The following is an 8,590-nucleotide window of genomic DNA, read 5'->3' as shown; positions in this document are numbered from 1 at the left end:
TATCACTTAAATACTTCCCTAATTCTGATTTTTCATTGCTTTTACTTTTATCTTGTTGCATAAACTAAGAAAATTCTTGCATATAAGCATCTCCTTGAACCTTGCCACTCAAATAACCTGATGACGACGGGTGACTACTAGAAGCTTGAGTTCTCCTATTTTTAGACCCATATATATTCAACTACCAATTCACTTAACAGATTTCTAATTCTTTCAACCTCCTTATCAACATTCGAAGCATCATATATTTTCCCAAAATAAAAATGAATAAGAGCCATCTTATATCTCGGGTCAAGTATTGTTGGCACTCCGATCCCATTAGAGCATTGACACCAACCCAATACTTGTCGTATTTTTCAAGCATTACTTGTGTCATAACTTTCACATAATCATAAGGAGATGAAAGCCAACTACATAAAGCAAGTCTAAGAGCACACACCTTTGGAAAATAAATGTTTTCAGTTGGATAATTTGATGCAGAAAAGTCATGAGTAAGATTACTAAACACTTCCAATTTTTCACATATTTTTTCCACCTTAATCCAATCCTCCGAAACTGGTGGATTTTTATATAAATGATCTCTAGCACTCAAAACAACAAACACCTCTCTATACTTGATAGCAATGGTAAACATTTCATAAGTAGAGTTCCACCAAGTCTTACTATCAAGTACTAACTTTCTTTTAAAGTCCGGGACTAATTGTCTAGCCACTTGTTCAAATTTTTGGATCCTTTTAGGAGAAGCCGTCCAAAATGAAACACTATCTCTAATTCTTAGAACACCATCAGAAACCACTACATTTAAACCTTCTTGAATGATCAAACTTAATATATGAGCACAACAACGCATGGGGAAAAAATGACCATGCAAAATGAGTGAACCATAAGAAAATTCTCTAAGCAACATATCCATCATTGCATCGTTAGTGGTGCAATTATCAACAGTTATGGCAGACAATTTAAAATTAAGGTTCCAAGATTGAATGCATTATTTTAATGCATCTACTTATACTTATGTTGTATGAGAGGCTAGGACATGACAAAACCTACCAAATGTGTCACATTATAAGACACTAAAGCAAGGAAAATCATAATAACTAGATCACAATTATTATAATGTAGCATAATGCAACACAAAAAGTAAAACCAAAATAATAAGCATGTGTTTTACAGCCACATAAATGATAATGTAATTAAAAAAAGGGAATTTTCTCAGTGGTAGCCATAAAGAATTGCACATTCTCAATGATAACAAATTATTTTACAAATTCTCCAAAATAGCATTACTTTTGTTAATTTTCCCTAACATGACAATATTTTTGTATTTAACCACAAATTAACTTAATTAAACAATAATTAACAAAAATAAAAAAACCAGCCACCCTATCCCCACCTTCGCCACCCTGCTCCCCACCCTGACCACCCTCGCCGACGCTCTACTACACCTGAAAGCGCGTGTTGGAGCCGGCGACACCTACCTCAACCCCGACCAACCCCCCTTCCCTAAACCACCTTAACACCTACCTAAAACCTTACCCTCCCTCGAACAACACTCCCTCCTCATCGGCTGACGCTAAAACCCCCTCCCCGGTGCTGGCGAACACGATTCGCCTCACCCCCTACCGTCTCCACTCCTTTTCCCCCCTTTAACCACCACTCGAAACCCTTAAACCCCCAAATTAAAAATCTAGGGTTTCGAATTGGGTTGGTAGGGTTTTAGCGTGGTTAAAGGGGGAAAGGCAGTGGAACCGGCAAGGGTCGAGGCGGGGTGTCAGCGCGCGGTTTCAAGGGTAGTACGGCACTGACGGGGGTGGGAAGCAGGGTGGTGGAGGTGGGGGCTGGGTGGCTGGTATTTTTTTTTTTTTTTGTGAAAGAATTCTTTTTATTTTTATTAATTATTAAGTTCATTCCTTTTGAATTAATCTAATTAGTTGTTATTTACAAATATATTTTCATATTAGAGAAACTTATCAAAAGTAATGCTATTTGGGAGAATTTTTAAAAAAAATTGTTACCATTGAGAATGTGCAATTTTACATAGCTACTAATGAGAATTTCCCTTACAAAAATAGCATACACAATAACAGGAGAGTTTTAAAAAGAGTAAATACCTGATGATACGACTTTGTAATTTCCAAAAATTGTCGATAAAATGAGCAGTTACAGCCATATATCCTTTTTTTTGTTGCTAAATGTCCACATATCCATATTCAAAGCAATCCTACTTGTTTCGGGGTTTCCTGATGTCCTGCGGGAGAGTTACAATTCCGAGACTGAAACCGGACGCCTGTACCTGCAAAACAACGGAGACTCCTGGTGGTGGGAGCTCCGCCTCCAACGGTCAAGTTAGTACTTGATTAAGGAGTAATTAATGCGCAAATTAAAGTGATTGGGTCTCTCTAGGTGAGAGTGTTTAATGTGAGTTTTAGCGTAATCTGCTTTGTTAGCGTGATCAGCCTGTTATCACTGTAATCCCCCTTAATGAGGATTAAGGGAGGTATTTATAACCTCGGGAAACGTGCCCATCCTAGGTTTAGGTTAACCTAGGGCTGATTGGGCTTCCCTAGGAAGTTGGGCCTGGGTGGCCGGTTTCTCCATTAGGCATGGAGTATGCCACGTGTCATGACATAATAGGTCCAAGGTGGACGAATAAGCGTGTGCCACGTGGCAAGCCCTGACAGTTCCAACTGGGGGACACTTGGCAGGACCTGATTGACCCACGTGGCGCATTCCGATTGGTGGGAGCAAAATCCCCTAATCATTTGCCCCTCACAGGTGGCACGTGACTGGTCACGTGCTACCTGTGACAGGTGTCGCACTATAACAGGCGACGGCCTGCTATAGGTGTCAGTCGGCGAAAGGCCGAGAGATTTTCCCGCCCAAATTTTGAATTCTGAAAGTGACCCTTCGCCTTCTCACTTCGCCTATATAAGGGAGTGTTGACTTCAGTCATTTTCACACTTGAGAACTTTGTGAGAGAACATTCGGACCCCTGAACTTGCTCTGACAATTTGGACCTTTTCTGCCTACCGCCTGTTCTGACAAGCCGACTGCAAAGGATTTTCAGAACTTCATCAATCGTCACTCGTTCAGGTAACTGTCGGTTCTCTTACTCTTAATTTTCTTTTTATTCTATTCTTTTTTGAAATGGCACCACGGAAGCACACGACACGACCTAGGTTAGTGATCAGCCGGTCACCGGGGACGGCTGAATCTAGGACTAGGAGTGCCGCCTGCCCTTTTCCGGACCCATCTTTGCCCTTTATACAAAGTCTGACTGTATCTGTGTCTATGCAGAGCATGATGGCCAGAACAAAAAAGACTGCCAGGATCTCAAACTCAGACGGCTCCTCCCACAGGGTGCCGATTAGTGAAACATCTGACCAGGCGCCAGATGTGGAGGTGAAACAAAGCGGCTTGGAAGCCGGCAGTTCTGAGGGAGGAGTCAAAGTGACCCCTTCCCATTTTTCAGTTGACAATTCTTCTTTCTCTCCTGCTCCTTTTAAAGGAGAGGAGGCGGGCCCCTCCGGGAGAGGGGAGGAGTCGTCCTCTTCGGACTCGTCAGAGGACGATTCCGAGTCTAGCTCTTCTGGCTATGCTTCTCTGGACACAGAAGAGAAAAACAGTCGCCTGCAAGAGGCGAGGCTTTCTCACGCAGTTGAGAAAGGGGACGATTGGGCGGAGCCATCCGCCTCTTACCGAGAGCAAAATACCCCCTACTACTGCACGGTACCTCGGGGCCGGATCACAGCCATGCAAGAGAAAGTGGAGAGCTTTATCGCAAACCACACAATGGGCCCCGGCTTTTTAGTGTTCGTGCCGGATCCAGAAGACACAGTCGTCTGGCCGGCTGGTACCAGTTATGATAGCGCCTGCTTTGGTTGCTACGAGGCGGCCATCAAGGCTGGGCTGCGCTTCCCACTACATCCGGCTGTTCAGCGGATCTTGGATGGGTATGAGTTGGGGTTATGGCAGTTAGCCCCGAACTCCTGGGTCAACGTACTCGGCTATGTGGCCGGGTGCGAACTGCACGGGGTGGAGCCGAGCTTCGAGGCTTTCGCCCACATGAACTATCTCAGTCGGACCCCTAAGGCAGGCGGTACCGGCTGGTATCAATTGACGAGCCACAGGGGCTACCTCATGACGAGAGGTAAAGCAAACAAATAGAAGGACTGGCGGAGCACCTTCCTCATCATTGAGAGTTAAGACACAGAGCTGAACAAGCGCTTCAACAGGAATCCGCCCCTTCTTGCAGGCGGCCGCAGCATGCCGCCTGTTCCCCCCAAGGCTAAGAAAGAGATCCTAGATAAAGGACTCTTCAAAGTAGAGTCGAAGGTGAACTCTACTTCAGGGGTACGAGAGCAAGTACCCCTGCACTGCGTCCCGAGCTTCAAATGGCTCTACGACGAGTACTTTTTGGACGCCTGTGGCCTCAGTAGTCGGTGCTCAAGAGGTAGCCGGCCTGTCGAATACTCTGTTGTTTCATGCATTTCTTGTTATGACTTGTATTAACTTTGCTAATTGTTTTTACAACGGATGCCATGAGCAAAATTACCGCCTCCAAGACTGCGCCGGCCATGTTGCGGGCCTCCATCATGCAACAAGCTTCAACCGACTCCCCCAAGAAGGGGGCACCCTTGGTGGGCTTCGAACCTTTCACCCTCTTTTTGGAGTTGTTTATGCATATACTGACTTTTTTCTTCTTTTTTAGATGGGCGCTCCAAGAGCTTCTTCTTCCCAACAGCCGGACCCCAAGGCCCGGAGGACGACTGTTGCGAGCTCTCCTGGTTCTTCCAGGAAACATGCGGCGGCTGAGAAACAGCCGGCCACTTCTTCTAAAACTCCAGCTGGGCCGCCTAGAAGTATGAAGTTATCCTTGTAAATTTTAGACTTGCTCCCTTTTTTACTAGGTCTAATCCGTTTGTTTATGCTTGATGCAGCCGGCCCTCAGGAGCCTGACTTAGTAGAGGTGGCCAAGTCTATGATCAGGGTCGTTCCTCCAGCTGAAAGGGAGGCGATCAGGGGTGTCGGCACTCTTGACCTAGACGGGATTGCAGGGGTCCTTGCTGAGGTACACTTAGCATATTTTTGAGTATTTGAATTCCAGGACGCCTGTTTTCTTTTTTGTTTGGAAACTGACGCATGTTCCCCTTTTTACTTAGGCCCTGCTCCGAGTGAACGGCCTTCGCAAGCCGCTTGACCGGAAGAACAAAGAGGTAAAGGCTGCAAAAGCTATGGCCGCCTCTGACTGTGATAAGGCAATGTTTCAAATTGCCCAAAATGAAGTTCTGACCATTGATATTCTTTATTATCAGGCGCAGGCTGCCGCCGCTATTCGGGCTCAGTTAAAGGCGGCCCAGAAGAGGAATGGCGAGCTGGAGGCGACCATCAACAATCTCAAGGCCGAGCTGAGACCTCTTCGCCTAAAGATGTACTCATACGAAGCCTTGGAGAAATCCTTGGCCAACGTAAAGGAACGCCTGGTGACCCAGGAGAAGAGTCTTACTCAGGAGCTCTCGGAAAAGTCCGAGCAAGAAAAGAAAGAGCTGGTCCGGGAGATGATGGAAGACTCTGCTCAAATCCAGCGCATGACTTGGGGCCGCCTCTTCCCCAATGCCGACTTTGCCTCATGGGAAAAAACGTACCGCCAGTGTTCTGATACATATAATCAAGAGATCCTGGCGGCTGCTGAGGAAGAGGCGTTGGAGGAAGCGTTGGAGGAGGAGGAGCCGGTAGTGGCGCTTGTACCGCTTGGGGGTAATGCATCAAAGAAGGATGCAGCTGAAGCCGAGTCCAGCAAGAAGAGTGCTGACCAGGCGGCAGCTGCTAATATTGAAGACCTACCCCCTTCTTAAGCTTAATGTCTTCTTTCCACGGCCTGCGTGTCGTTTGTTTTGTATTTACCCGGCCAGGGGGTCGGGGCTCTGAATATTTTGTCGGTCTTTAATGACCGGCTTCTTTTTAATGAATTTTTTTTTGTTTTGCTTCAAATTTTTCTAAGTATTGAATATTCTGATATCCAATTGTTCACTATACCGACTGTTTTACATGGCCGATAGTTGCAGACAGGTACGGATAGTTAGTCACGCCGCCTATGCCCCTGGACGACTGGTTGTCTGTTTGCAGGCTAGACGGCGGCCATTTATCCAATCGGTATTCGAACTATTTTAAAGACTGGATCCTTTTTAGGCAGGCGGTCCTGTCATTTGTAAATTTAACCAAGTAGGAAAGTGGTCTGACCAAGTAAACATGATTGTTACCTAGTTGCCAAGGAACTGAGTAGTAGAGGTATCAAGCGGTGGGTACCGGTTGTTCCCCTTTATTCGCCAATGTTTGTTGGCTTTTAACTCATAAGTTGTTAACCTAGCAGGAGTAGTGGTTGAGAGCCCCTGTTTGCTAAAAACAGGCGGGCGACTCATACCTTTTAGGCTCCATACTAAGTTTGAGAGAGAGAGTGACTATGAGTTAACTTTGGAGTTACTCAGTCGCCGTCACTCCTGCTTGAGTAGTAAAAATACCAGGCGGCGGAGGCCGACTGAACCTTTTGATTCGCCAATGTTTGTTGGCTATTAACTCAAGAGGTAGCTAACCTAGCAGGAGTAGTGGTTGAGAGCCCCTGTTTGCTAAAAACAGGCGGACGACTCATACCTTTTAGGCTCCATACTAAGTTTGAGGGAGTGACTATGAGTTAACGTTGGTGTTACTCAGTCGCCGTCACTCTTGCTTGAGAAGTAGAGGTACCAGGCGGCGGAGGCTGACTAGACCCCTTGATTCGCCAATGTTTGTTGGCTATTAACTCAAGAGGTACCCCCTGCATTTATCCCAAGTAATACAGGCGGTCATCTGACTCAGATGTCAACTGCTACCACTGGTTTGGTTAGTGATAGAGTTATCCTTGTCTCAAAAACGGCTACGTGGTTTCCCTTGGGGACAGTCATATAGGTGCCGTGTAATTAGTTTATAGAGCAATGTTCCACCCAAAAGGGAGCTGCTCTCTGCGACGAATTTCATCCGGAGGGATGCCGCCGGACGCCTGCTATGATGTTGGGACAACTCGTATTAGTATTGAAGATTGGATCAGTTGGCTTGGCGCCTGGTCTGATCATTCGGCCTGTGGCCTTGGTTAGTTCTTGGTGAACGTAGGTGCTAAGTAAGAGGAGGGTATCCGCCTGTTTAGGCACAGGGTCGGCCAGGCCCTAATCCTTTTAGCTAAGTATAAGGGGGGTGGCTGTGTGTTTGGAACCAGTCGGCCCTCTTCTATGGAGAGTAGCCGACTATATGTCCAGACGGCATGCCCCTATGGTGGTAGAGTAAAATACTCAATGGAGAGTAGCCGGCTGTAAAGGTACAGGCGGCATGCCCCTCTGAAGATAGAGTGAAATACTCAATGGAGAGTAGCCGACTGTAAAGGTACAGACGGCATGCCCATCTGAAGATAGAGTGAAATACTCAATGGAGAGTAGCCGACTGTAAAGGTACAGACGGCATGCCCATCTGAAGATAGAGTGAAATACTCAATGGAGAGTAGCCGACTGTAAAGGTACAGACAGCATGCCCCTCTGAAGATAGAGTAAAATAATCAATGGAGAGTAGCCGACTGTAAAGGTACAGACAGCATGCCCCTGTAAAGATAGAGTGAAATACTCAATGGAGAGTAGCCGACTGTAAAGGTACAGACGGCATGCCCCTCTGAAGATAGAGTAAAATACTCAATGGAGAGTAGCCGTCTGTAAAGGTACAGACGGCATGCCCCTCTGAAGAGAGTAAAATACCCAATGGAGAGTAGCCGACTGTAAGGTACAGACGGCATGCCCCTCAGTAAAATACTCAATGTAGAGTAGCCGACTTTTTGTTAGTAGGCGTGCCCCTCTTAGTACAAAATTGAATATTATTAAGTATGCAAACTTTTATTAAGTAGCCCTTCACTTTTTACATCATTCAAAAGAAATATGATCATCCGGCAGGGTACCGTTTGTCAGATATGCCCTGATTGGATCCATCCAGGTTGAACTTCTGTCTAGGATGCCTTTCTCTTCTTGCCGCCTGCTTTTTGAACAGGCGCACTCTCCTTGACATTGTCAAGGTCTGTTTTTCCACCACTTGACCCAGTGGCCATAACAGTGGGTTTGACATCCGAAAGATATCACTCTCGGGCCATCTTCTGATCTCCCCTTAGGGACCCGACTGTTCCATTATCCCTCTCAAACTTGAGCAACATAAGAGATGGGATTATAACAGCCTTGGATTTATTCAGGGTTGGTCGTCCCAGAATCATGTTGTAGGCCGAGAGTTCTTCTACTACCAGGAACCGGAATACCATGTGTCGTCCTTCCCCTTTTTCGCCCAGGCGGATGGGTAAATCCACTCGTCCCAGTGGGTGGACGACTCCTCCTCCAAACCCTACTAAAGGGTGGGATGTCGGATGTATGCAATCAGTCTGATATTTTAGTTTCGACAGACATTTGCTACTGATGAGATCTGAGGAGCTTCCGGTATCTATGAGGATTCGGCCAACTCTCTGGTTGGCCACTTTACATTCAATGACGATAGGGTCGTCATGCGGCCCTCTTACCTCTCCTAGGTCTTCTTC

Source organism: Chenopodium quinoa, unplaced genomic scaffold, assembly GCF_001683475.1.
Source record: "Chenopodium quinoa cultivar QQ74 unplaced genomic scaffold, ASM168347v1, whole genome shotgun sequence".
NCBI classification, from domain to species: domain Eukaryota; kingdom Viridiplantae; phylum Streptophyta; class Magnoliopsida; order Caryophyllales; family Amaranthaceae; genus Chenopodium; species Chenopodium quinoa.
This window is presented reverse-complemented; position numbering follows the sequence as displayed.